Consider the following 13,004-nt stretch of genomic DNA (forward strand, 5'->3'; position numbering starts at 1 on the left):
GTGATCCACAGTTTGTAGTTTCTACTCTACACTGATTTTATTTTTTGGTTTCAGGGTGTTTATTATTCAGTAATCTATATGTCTTAAAGCAATATCATTTGTTCATTTTTGTCTGACAGTACATTTCCTAAACTCTGTCCTAGGATGAACAACTGGGTAGATAGAAACCAAATAAATCAAATACTTTTTCACAGAGTTCCATACTGAATTCACAGCACATTAATGTACAGTTAAATATTTCACACTTACTTTAGAGCATTACTCATTATGCTAATGACTACATTTACAACACTGGATACCTTTTTCACAGATTTCATTCTTATTTCATTTTTATGACACCAGTTTTGACAATGATTTTACTTTATGCCACACTGAAATGTTCATCACAGACAAAATTGAGAAATATATCAGCTTTTAGCTTGACACTCCATAATTTTGGAGAAAATCGAGAAGCTTCATGTTTTGCTCGAGTCCTAATAACTATAACAGGTCAGCAAGCCACTTGGGTAAGTTTTTCATGAAGATAACATATTCTAGATTTTTGGAATCAAGTAAGTGTGTACATCATGGTTTTTGCTAAACCATTTCCTTCAGTAAAAACATATACACTCCTGGAAATGGAAAAAAGAACACATTGACACCGGTGTGTCAGACCCACCATACTTGCTCCGGACACTGCGAGAGGGCTGTACAAGCAATGATCACACGCACGGCACAGCGGACACACCAGGAACCGCGGTGTTGGCCGTCGAATGGCGCTAGCTGCGCAGCATTTGTACACCGCCGCCGTCAGTGTCAGCCAGTTTGCCGTGGCATACGGAGCTCCATCGCAGTCTTTAACACTGGTAGCATGCCGCGACAGCGTGGACGTGAACCGTATGTGCAGTTGACGGACTTTGAGCGAGGGCGTATAGTGGGCATGCGGGAGGCCGGGTGGACGTACCGCAGAATTGCTCAACACGTGGGGCGTGAGGTCTCCACAGTACATCGATGTTGTCACCAGTGGTCGGCGGAAGGTGCACGTGCCCGTCGACCTGGGACCGGACCGCAGCGACGCACGGATGCACGCCAAGACCGTAGGATCCTACGCAGTGCCGTAGGGGACCGCACCGCCACTTCCCAGCAAATTAGGGACACTGTTGCTCCTGGGGTATCGGCGAGGACCATTCGCAACCGTCTCCATGAAGCTGGGCTACGGTCCCGCACACCGTTAGGCCGTCTTCCGCTCACGCCCCAACATCGTGCAGCCCGCCTCCAGTGGTGTCGCGACAGGCGTGAATGGAGGGACGAATGGAGACGTGTCGTCTTCAGCGATGAGAGTCGCTTCTGCCTTGGTGCCAATGACGGTCGTATGCGTGTTTGGCGCCGTGCAGGTGAGCGCCACAATCAGGACTGCATACGACCGAGGCACACAGGGCCAACACCCGACATCATGGTGTGGGGAGCGATCTCCTACACTGGCCGTACACCACTGGTGATCGTCGAGGGGACACTGAATAGTGCACGGTACATCCAAACCGTCATCGAACCCATCGTTCTACCATTCCTAGACCGGCAAGGGAACTTGCTGTTCCAACAGGACAATGCACGTCCGCATGTATCCCGTGCCACCCAACGTGCTCTAGAAGGTGTAAGTCAACTACCCTGGCCAGCAAGATCTCCGGATCTGTCCCCCATTGAGCATGTTTGGGACTGGATGAAGCGTCGTCTCACGCGGTCTGCACGTCCAGCACGAACGCTGGTCCAACTGAGGCGCCAGGTGGAAATGGCATGGCAAGCCGTTCCACAGGACTGCATCCAGCATCTCTACGATCGTCTCCATGGGAGAATAGCAGCCTGCATTGCTGCGAAAGGTGGATATGCACTGTACTAGTGCCGACATTGTGCATGCTCTGTTGCCTGTGTCTATGTGCCTGTGGTTCTGTCAGTGTGATCATGTGATGTATCTGACCCCAGGAATGTGTCAATAAAGTTTCCCCTTCCTGGGACAATGAATTCACGGTGTTCTTATTTCAATTTCCAGGAGTGTATTTTTCACAAAATTACCAGAAATTCAATATTACAAATAGTTTGATTATATTATAGCTTCTTCTTCCTTTTCCATGTTGCTCTAAGGGATTGGCATTGTTATATGGATTTTTGGATATGTTAGTGACAGGTGATAGCCAGATGCCCTTCATGATGCCACCACTCTCTCCTAGGACAGAATTTGTGTACCTTGTCTGTCTGTGTCTAGAGTAAATCTCATAGTTTAAGTGTTTGTGTGGTGTGTGTTTGATGCAGAATGTGGGTACCAACACTGTGTATTTATTTGGACATGGAAAACCGCTTAGAAACCTCAACCAGTCTGGTCAGCTCGCCAGTGCTTGTCACTACTCCATGAAACGAATTTGATCTGGGACAGGCTCGCCTACCTGGAAGCAGAGCATTAATGCACCAGGAGTGTCAGCAGAGTATGTCATTGAATGTCTTCTTCCATATGTAAGGGATTATCTGTTGTGACAAGAAAACAAAAACTTCTGTAAAAATCTGAGTGCGAGCTTGATGAGTCGCCTTCAGCACTGATTTACCAAAACTTCATACCTACCTATTACAGTAATTATGATTTGAACAACATATCAAAATTCTATGTCGATTGTCCTCAAAACCTGTGGCCTGCCTAATGCTAAAATAAACGTAATTTTTTATCACTGTTTATAATTTCCATTTAAAATCTGGGTGCTTGCATATTGCCAATATTATCGCTTTAAGGTTGGTTCTGCAGGTGCTTGAGGATGATAACAGTCAGCTGGTGCCAATGAGATTGTGTGTTACAACGTGCTCATTTGCAGTAGCACTAAGAGTGGATGAGTTGCGGAAAAGTCTGACTTTTGGGTGTCAGCCACTTTCAAACAACTACCTTCCTGGGCAGTTCGAAATATGACCAGTCTCTTTTCATCTGTTCCATGAGTATTTACTGTTCATATGGCTAAATGACAAGTTACAATACAAATGTAGCTTAATAATGACGCACCCTAAAATTATTTTCTGTCATGTATCTATTCTTTTGCCTAATTCTTTTTCACTTATCCATTTATTGAACCTGACAATATTAGGGCCGCCAGGCTCTCTATACATCTAACCTGGTATTCTACATATTTTACATTACATTCATTATGGTAAGCATAAGTTACATCTAAAATAATATCCAACATTTAGAAATTACTATAATGCAGGGAAAAAGTTGATATTCGTTTATAAGTACAAGAATAATGACAAATTTCACATAGATAGATTTAAATTAGAACCTTAGGTAATGATTTGTGTACATGGAAAATGCCAAATGTTCTGTTGTTTAGAGTCTATGAGGTGCTATCCAAAATTTTCGGGACTCGTACTCCCATCTGTTGAAAACCCTACGTTTGAACTAACGGTCACCATCACCTGCGAAGTAGTTCCCAACCGAACATACACACCATTTACAGCGCTTCTGCCACTGGTCAAACGTTTTCTGGAAGTCCTGTTCTTCGAGGGTGTTTATCACCACCAGCGATGCTTCTTGAATCCTCTCTAGAGCGTCGAACCGATGGCCTTTCCACTTGAGTTTCAGTTTTGGGAATAGCGCTAAGTCGCTAGGTGCCAAATCTGGCGAGTACAGTGGGTGGTATACAACGGCCACATTGTTGTTTTTTTGCCTAACAGGCCCTAACGAGCAAGGACGTGCGACAGAACGCGTTGTCGTGATGCAGCAGCCTGTTCCCTTGACGCCAAATTTCGGGCCATCGTCGCCGCACGTTTTCACGGAGCCACCGCGAAACGTCGCAGTAATACGTGGAATTCACTGTTTGTTTGGGTAGGACGAATTCTTTGTGCACAACTCCCTTAGTATCAAAGAAAACGATGATCATGCTCTTTACTTTGCTCTTCACCTGTCTCGCTTTTTTGGGTCTTGGAGAGCCCGGGCTCTTCCACTGGGGCGATTGTTGCTTTGTCTCTGGGTCATGACTGTAAATGCAGCTCTCGTCGCTGGTGATAACCTGTGCCAAGAAAGTTGGATCACCAGATTCGGTCTGACGTTGACACACAACACGCTGTGCCTTCTGATCGGCAGTCAAGATCCTTGGCCAAATTTTGCGGTGACACAATGCATGCCCAATTCATCAATCAACATTCGTTGAACTGTTCCACAACCAATACCCACTTCATCCACAAGATCGTGAATGGTTCGACGTCGATCCGCACGAACCAATTGTTGACATTTGGCAAAAATATCTGGCATTGTGCGGTTAATGGGCCTTCCAGCGTGAGCAGGTCCTGAACTGAGCATGCCACTCAAACACGGGTGTAGGGCTCATGCTCTGTTCGCCAAACACTTGTTGAATAATTGCATGGCTCCCCGTAGCACTTTTCCCGAGATTCGCACAGAATTTGATACATACGCGCTGTTCTGTTCACGGATCCATCATAAAATCGCCACACACCAAACACAGACTATTACGGAAATCACTGTGGACACGCAACATGTCATCCCAGCTGAATGCCACTCCGCACACTGACTCATCAGATATGCAGCTCTCACCAACTAGCGGTGAAAATATCTACTACTCCTACTTTCCAGATGGCAGCACCAGCCCCGAAAATTTTGGATTCCATCACGTACATTAAACAGTCGTTTCTCTATAATGGGCTACGTAAAATAGTTCAGGGGAAGGACTGCAGCATTCATAGTGTTAAATCAACATTGGTATTCATGACAAGTACTTTACTAGCTATTCTTTGGCCTAGGCTCCCAGAAACGATCCAGGCAGCTGTCTGAATAGTTTTTTTTAAATATACAGTCTATTTACCGGATTAAAAGTTACACCATCAACAGAAAATGTCTAGCAGCATCGTTTTTATGCATTAGACTTTAAGTGGATTTATTCATTTATCTATTTATAACAACTGAATAATATTAATTAAAAAATAAAAGCAACAGTTAGATGTCCTGTTTCAGTAGACACTTTGTCTTTTAGTAAACAGAAGGAGTTAAAATATACAATATGTGAGGAGACAACGTTCAAGTTATGTATGAGGCAAATTTACTCAGATTCAGTTACAATATTTTTTTGCATAGGATAAGTAATTTATCACTCGTTTTATGCTACTGAAGATTTCCTTGGGTAAGTTAAACTAATGATACAGTAGATATAACTTTTAAAAAACTTCCAACAATTGTACATTTAAAACCAAAATGAGTATAAAAGCTTCTCCTCAATGCACAATTTAAGGGATAACAACTGGAGGAGAGAAAAGCAATAGAGATAAAAAACAGTTGTATGGTTTATGTAATATTAATGGAAGTCATTATATTCACTGCACAACAAAATGATGCATGCCGTTGTCGAGTGGCTGCTAAAACATAGTGCTGTTTGACTATATAGAATGACAGCAAATGAAACGAGTATAATATGGGCTCAAAGTTCTCAGACTTTTACAAATTGAAGGTTAGGGAGCTGGGGGCACATGGACTGTAAGTATTTTGAGCTATATTTTTATGTGTGTCCTCATGTGTAATGTATGATTCCACTAGTGATGTTTTTGATCTGGAACTTCTTGTTGAATGATTTTTATGTTAGTTTCTGTAACATGTCCACCACCAACTCTAATGGGTTCTGCAGTGGTAGGACATTCAACTTGAGTACAAAAGCCTCCCTTCTTTATACGTCTAGTCTGACCACAATCTGTTGAAGCAACTGCTTCTCAAGGCGATGATGTGGATAATTTTGTGAGTGTTATATCGTGCCAACATTTTTTTAAATGCATGGGACACATTTTATTGCAGATTCTGGTTCAACACAGTTTTAAAGTTAAGTTCAATTCACACTTGACGAAATAGAATGTCAAAACACTCCACAACACATTTCAAAAGGTGGGATTCACGTAGGCTATCAACAGAATGGAATGTCAATGACAAGGTATCTCAAGAAGAATTAGTGGGGGTATGGTACGGCGGCTGCTAACATCAGAACTTCACCTATTCCGAAAGTGCTAACACACGTTACAGTAGTGGATATTGTGCTTTGCGCTTCATATTTTTGTTTGCTTTAATTTTGTGTCATATTAGAAGGTTCCATCAGAACTTGGACATTTTTTCCTATGTGTTTTTTTCTGAAGCTGAAAAAGACTATTTATAACACCTAGGCGGAGAAAAATCCAGCGTTTACCTAAATAAGACCATAAAGTGGTAAACCAAATTGTATAAAATAATCTTTTTTTTTAAAAAATTGAAAATATCAGCTCTTTGAAGTAGAACAATACAGTTTTTTGACATTATCTGGTGCTTAGAAAGAAAAAACTGTATGTATAAGATGCAAAGACCATGTGTTGCTTTCTAAGCATAGTTTCATGTGTTTGTTTGTATACATTTTCTGTAGCAGATAGAGGTCAATGTTGTGTAGTTATTTGGCCTATAGTTTTCCTGTTGTTTCATTTCTCAGCAATTTACTCTACAAACTTTGTTAAGACTATCCATTGTGAATCTTACTTTGGCCATTGATAAACTTTGCTGTCATTGGTAGTTCCTTAATTCTGATATACTTCAACCTTTTGTACCACAGATAGTGCCTCATAAACTCACCTTCTCCATTCAGTATAGAGCTATGCAAAGTGAGGTTTTGTTAACATTCCCTCTAGTGTGAACACACCATGATTTAATTTTGTGATGTCTTTCAGTCTGTTCCATTAATGTCCAGTGTGAATCAGCCTTCAGGGCTGATTCACATTAGATGGCTACAAAACAGAATGGAATGACAGACAGTGTCACCAACAAATAGTAGCGTGTTGACACAGGTCGAAATGTCCACACAAAATCACCTGCATAGCCCAGTACTGAATGATGAAAGTGAGATTATAAAGCATTATCTGTGATAGAAAAGTCAGAAAGTAGTAACAGCAGTAAACAACTAACAATGATTAAATTTGCCCTGTAAATAATAGATTTCAGCTATCAGTCGTCCTTTTTAAATTTTATTGGTAAATTTAGATTTCAGCTAGAAACTAGCCATTCTCAATGCACTATCATTTTTGATCAATGAATGTAATGCCTGTTGGTCGTGATTCATCCACAGTTCATTGAGTAGTATTCAATGAACTGTGGATGATGCCCGACCAACAGGCATTCCATGCATCGGAAATGGAAATGAGCGTTTGGCATCATTGGCCGGGAGGCCCCTTGCAGGGCAGGTCCGGCTGCCTTGGTGCAGGTCTTATTATATGCGACGCCACATTGGGCGACCTGCGCGCCAGATGGGGATGAAATGATGATGAAGACAACACAACACCCAGTCCCTGAGCGAAGAAAATCTCCGACCCAGCTGGGAATCGAACCCAGGCCCGTAGGACGGCAATCCGTCACGCTGACCACTCAGCTATCGGGGCGGACTATTCCATGCATTATTCAAAAATGATAGTGCATTGAGAATGGCTAGTTTCTAGCTAAAATCTAGATCTTACAATAAAATTCAAAAAGGACGACTGATAACTGAAATCTATTATTTACAAAACAATATAACAGTCGCTCCGTGCAACAGCCTTCTGAATGATAGGGAACCTAATGATTAAATTTATTAATGGCTAAATAAAACTTCCTAATAGATGTTCATGATGAAGTTTATATGGTAAACTACTGAGAAATGAAACAGCAGGAAAAGTGTCATTAAAACATTTCAAAACATACACACTTGTTTGTTAGAGAAAATATATACATACCAATACATCAAACTATTAGGTGAAGGCAATACATAAACACTCTATACCACAAGGCTAATTCATGCTGGCCATCACAGCACCATCACATCAGGGTGCATTCACACTATCCGTCACATCGAGTCAATTCAGGTCGTGTGATCTCAACTTGCATGGCTGTGCTCAATTGTTTTTCGCCAGAACTGCGATCTTCACAAGATGATTCTCAACTGTTTTGAATGGGAATTGCACATACACAATGCAGTAGCTTACATACATTGATGCTGGAGCCCACATCTGTACTAAAATGACATTTATCGGATTCAAATAGTTTGCAGCTTGCAAGGATAGCTTATATGTTACAAAAGGAAGACAGAAGTGTAAAACAATGCAAAAAAAGTGCATTGGTCCGAAAAACGATGTCATTATGTACTACAGAAGGGGAATTTCACACACAATACAAGGAGCACGAAGAAGAGAAATCTGCATATCACATTGTTTTAGAATATCAAAGCACCATGTTGTTTCATTTGTTACATCAAACTGTACCCAGAATTGCTAAAAGAAACACAGTGTTACGAACTGCCTTCATACCTGATAAAAACTGGTTTATTTAAGGATAGGTTTGGTTGTTAGTCCATTGTAAATTTTTGTACAATAGACATGTCACACTCAGTATCTTTCCATTCATGACTTATCGGTTTTCTTCAGATTTTGTACCTGGCTTTTAATAGTTCAAACGCCTTATTTGTACTGTGGTTGGCTAGAGAAACCACGTCAATATTGACCACTGATGTCCGTTTTATACACAATCCACAGAGCTACTTCACACAATATAAACCTTTCACAAATACATATATAAACAAACAATTCTAATACGTTACTTGATGTATACATCACAAAAAAGGCATTTTGCCACTTTTTCAATGTCTGAAGGTTTCAGTGCATTTCTTTATTAAACATTACAAATGCCTGACAATATTAAATACTTAACAATTGCTAATGAGTCTGATTCTACATACAGCTCTTGTTTCACTTCACGTTGCAGCCATATTATATTCCATTTAATAATAAAATAATAAATACAATACCGGTATGTATAAAAATCCACTTTATAAATATAGTCAAGTGCAATTAATTTAGTATGCCAATGACATACAATTGAGGCTGCTGCCTCAGTGCTTCAATTAATATCTCATCATTCATTATAAAATTATAAATATTAACAAAAGAAATAACGAAACAGAACTGTTTATCACCAATAACAAAAATAACGAACTATAGAGACTTAGAATAACAATTGATATCAACCACAAAAACAATGGCAAAACGAAAAATGGTGATGAACACATGGTTGTGTATTGATGAACTTGAGGGTCACGTGATCAACAACAGAGGATGACGTCAGCTATGAAAACTATCTTCCTGAGAAACCTTAATGGTGCTGTGATATGATGGGATTTGACATGGCGGCCAGTGTGAATGTCACAATTTGAAATGCATTGCAGATTGTTTTGATCGGATGAGACTTGATGTGATATGATGGCCAGTGTGAATTGACATTTATCCATTGTGTCATTTTTTTCTCTCTAAGTACCAAATAACATCAAAAACAACTGTGAGAAGAAATTTAAATTATTATGAAATCATAGAGAATCGGAAAGAGCCAGAACTGCTGATGACCTCATTGTACAGTGTCCAGTATGTAACATTAAAGAGTGTAAACACAAATATATTTGTGTTTCAGGCAAGTGAAGATGCCATTTAATCAGTGAAGATGAAACTTGTATGACACAAAAAATTCGTTTCATTCAGCTTTAACAGGACAGATCCAAAGTGATAATTATTGAGAGCAACTATATTTTCTTTCTTCAATAGAGCTGACTTTTTCACTTAAAAAAGCACTCCGTCTTCAGGCCACAAGTGGCCCATCGGGACTATCCGACCGCCATGTCATCTTCAGTGAGGATAGAAGGTGCGTGTGGTCAGCACACCATTCTCCCGGTCGTGATGATGGTTTTCTTTGACCGGAGCCACTACTATTCGATCGAGAAGCTCCTCAAATGGCATCACGAGGCTGAGTGCACCCTGAAAAATGGCAACAGCTCATGGTGACCTGGATGGTCACCCATCCAAGTGCCGGCCACACCAGATATCGCTTAACTTCGGTGATCTGACGGGAACCGGTGCATCCACTGCGGGCAAGGCCATTGCCTTTCACTTAAAAAGGGGTTATTTAATGAAAATTGTATCATTAGGAATTTGCTTTAAGTAATTTAGGAAAACCACTGAAAACCTGAATCTGGATGGCTGGATGAAGATTCTAGCCTTCATCCTCTGAATACAAGGCCAATCTGCTTAAAACAGTCTTACCTCATTCAATTTTCCTCTAGTGAACAGTACTGTTTTACAGATATGTTTTCTAATAATGAGAAAGGCTACTGCTACATTGTTCATTCATTTCTCACTTCCAGTAACTGCACACTCTACACACATATTGTTTTATAACACTACACACACTATCAGCTGATGTCTGGACAATTTTGTGTACCACAACTTCCTGATTCCTAGCCTGAGAAACTGGGTCAGCATCCCTCTGTATCGAGTGACATATTGGGCTCAGATAGGAGATAAGGTGTTAGTATTATACATTTCACAGCTCTGGTAGTACGTTTTTCCAGAAAAGGTGAAAAGAAGGAAAATATGTAGTGTGAAAGTGTTATGTGGGATTTTAGGTGGCTGTTATTTATTTGTGTTACATTTTTTACCAAACACTGTGTTATCTAAGTAATCCTTCAATGTATAAAAAATAAAATAAAATAAAAGAAGATTGTTTTAGAAATTTATTTTATCTGCTTTGGTAAGTTGTACAGTTTTATTCCTTGATAGAAAGTACTGTTTTGAGTTTATGTTTACTGATATATGTAAGTTCATTCTAGATTTTTATCCATGGACATGGACAGATCTGTTTGTGCAGTCATTAACAATGTTATTTTTTATGTGTATGACTGATTGGTAAATGTATTGGCACGATGCAGTTAAAATCCCCAGCGTTTTGAACAGATCTTTACAGTGAGCTCAACTACTATTTTTGGTTATTATTATTATGGTCCTTTCCTGCAATTTGATAACTATGTTTGCGTTTTGAGCACTTGTTCACCAGAAAAGAATCCTAGCGTAGAACTGATTATACGTATGGATAGTATGTAACTAGAAGACTCTGGTTATTACACACTGATGACAGGTCTCTAAGGGCAGCACATGCTGATGACAATCTGTCTGCCTTTTTGTGCTCACACCAATTCAATGGGGCATCAGTATTATTTATTTCTAGAACTTTTGCAGTTGTTACACAGTCTATAGAAGTGCCACCGACATTTAATTTAAAAGTGCCGTTTTCTCCCTACAAACTGGAATTTATGTCATTTGTTCTCTTTATGTTCAATGTCACTTTATTGCTTGTTAACCAATTGTAAACTTCCCTAAGGGTTTCATTTGCTTTCTCTGCAAGGAGTTCTCTCGTTTTCTCAGTGACTATAATATTTCTGTCATCAGTAAAGAGAATGTTTTCCCTATGACAAACACTACTGGGAAAGTCATTGATGTATGTCAGGAACAGTATTTGTCCTAAAATTCTACCGTGAGGAACTCCTATATTAATGTATTTTGGTTCCGATGAATGTTTTACTAAAAACTGAGACTTATTTGAGGTATGTTTTATTTCCTCTCTTTGAACCCTGTATCCTAAGTGTGACTGGAACCAGTCATTAGGTATCCACATTATTCCTAAGGCTTGTAGCTTATTAAGTAGAATCTTATGGTCAACAGTATCAAATGCCTTCAAAAGATCTAAAAATATGCCCATCGCACACTCTTCTTTGTCAGAGCATTAAGTACCATGTTTGTGAATTCTATTATGGGTGATTCTGTTCTTCGGTCACTTTGAAAACCAAACTGTGTTTCACTTAAAAGGTTGTATTTATTCAAGTAATTTATTAATCTGTCTTTCATAACTGATTCTATTATTTTTGAGATGGTGTCAGTGGGAAAATGGGTTGGTAATTTCTACATCTTCTGCATTACCTCTCTTTAGCAGAAGAACCAATCTTGCCTGTTATGAATAATCTTGAAATTTCCCTAAATGTGGATTCATTTATTGTGTTTGTTAAGGGAGCTTGTGTACTCTTTATGCATTAATTCAGACACACATTGGTACTTCATCTAAACTTACCGATTTTTAATTTTTTAATTTTGTACAGTTTTACTGACTTCATGCTCTGTCATTGGTAATAGAATCATTGTGCTTAGTGCATAATTATTTCCAGGTGTTACATTATGTTTTGGGAATTTTTGCTTTAACTTCTCTGCAGTACTTGAAAGACACTCATATACATAGTTATCTAGGTGGTGTGGATCATTTATTACTTTGTTCCCTTCTCTTATCAATATGTTATAGTGCCTTCATTTGTTTCTCACTATTTCCTTTTTTATGGTATCTCATACGGCTTTGCTTTTATTCCTCCATTGTATATTATTATGTCATTAAATGAATTTCTTGTGGCAACCAGCACCTTCCAATAAATGTTTCTGTACCTATGACACGTATTTAAAAACTCCTGCTGATTATGATTTTTTCATGAAACTGAAGTACTTAAGGGTTTGGGAGGGCTTTTTTTATACCTCATGTTATCCATTTGTTTTTGTGAAACATTCATACTGACATGGGAAATGTCTTTTCCAAGTTTAGTTTAAATGATGTTGAAAATTTAGACAACTTTGTATTTATGGTTTGTCCATGGTCTTCATCCCTACTTTGGTTTGCTAGTTCTTTTCAAAAATCTTGTATTTTGATTTCTGATAAATGTTTTTTATTGGCTTCCCAGCAACATGCCTTGCAAATCTGTGATTTATGCAGATGAGATGATATTCATCAATTTCTGAAAGGACATAAAGAAACTGAAGGAGCAAAGTAAAGATTACTTTGTGGACCAATATCTTGTTCATAAGCAATGAGTTAGAAATTAACTACGAAAAGAGAGAAATGTTTCTTTCAGCCTATCCAGTGCTGATGCTGGATACAATTTTACCAACCTTAATGCCGTACACCTAGATACCAAATTAACTTGGGAGATTCACATAGACCATATATCTCTAGGGGTTTTATCAGTTATCTGTGTACTGAGAAAATTATGCACGTCCATTTCTGAAGAAAACCGCTAATTAACTACTCTTCTGCCTTGTTTCATTGCCATCTAAGATACGGTTTTCTTCACTAGGATAATTCTCCAGGGGCTAGGGAA

This window comes from Schistocerca cancellata, chromosome 4, assembly GCF_023864275.1.
Source record: "Schistocerca cancellata isolate TAMUIC-IGC-003103 chromosome 4, iqSchCanc2.1, whole genome shotgun sequence".
Classification (NCBI taxonomy): Eukaryota; Metazoa; Arthropoda; class Insecta; order Orthoptera; family Acrididae; genus Schistocerca; species Schistocerca cancellata.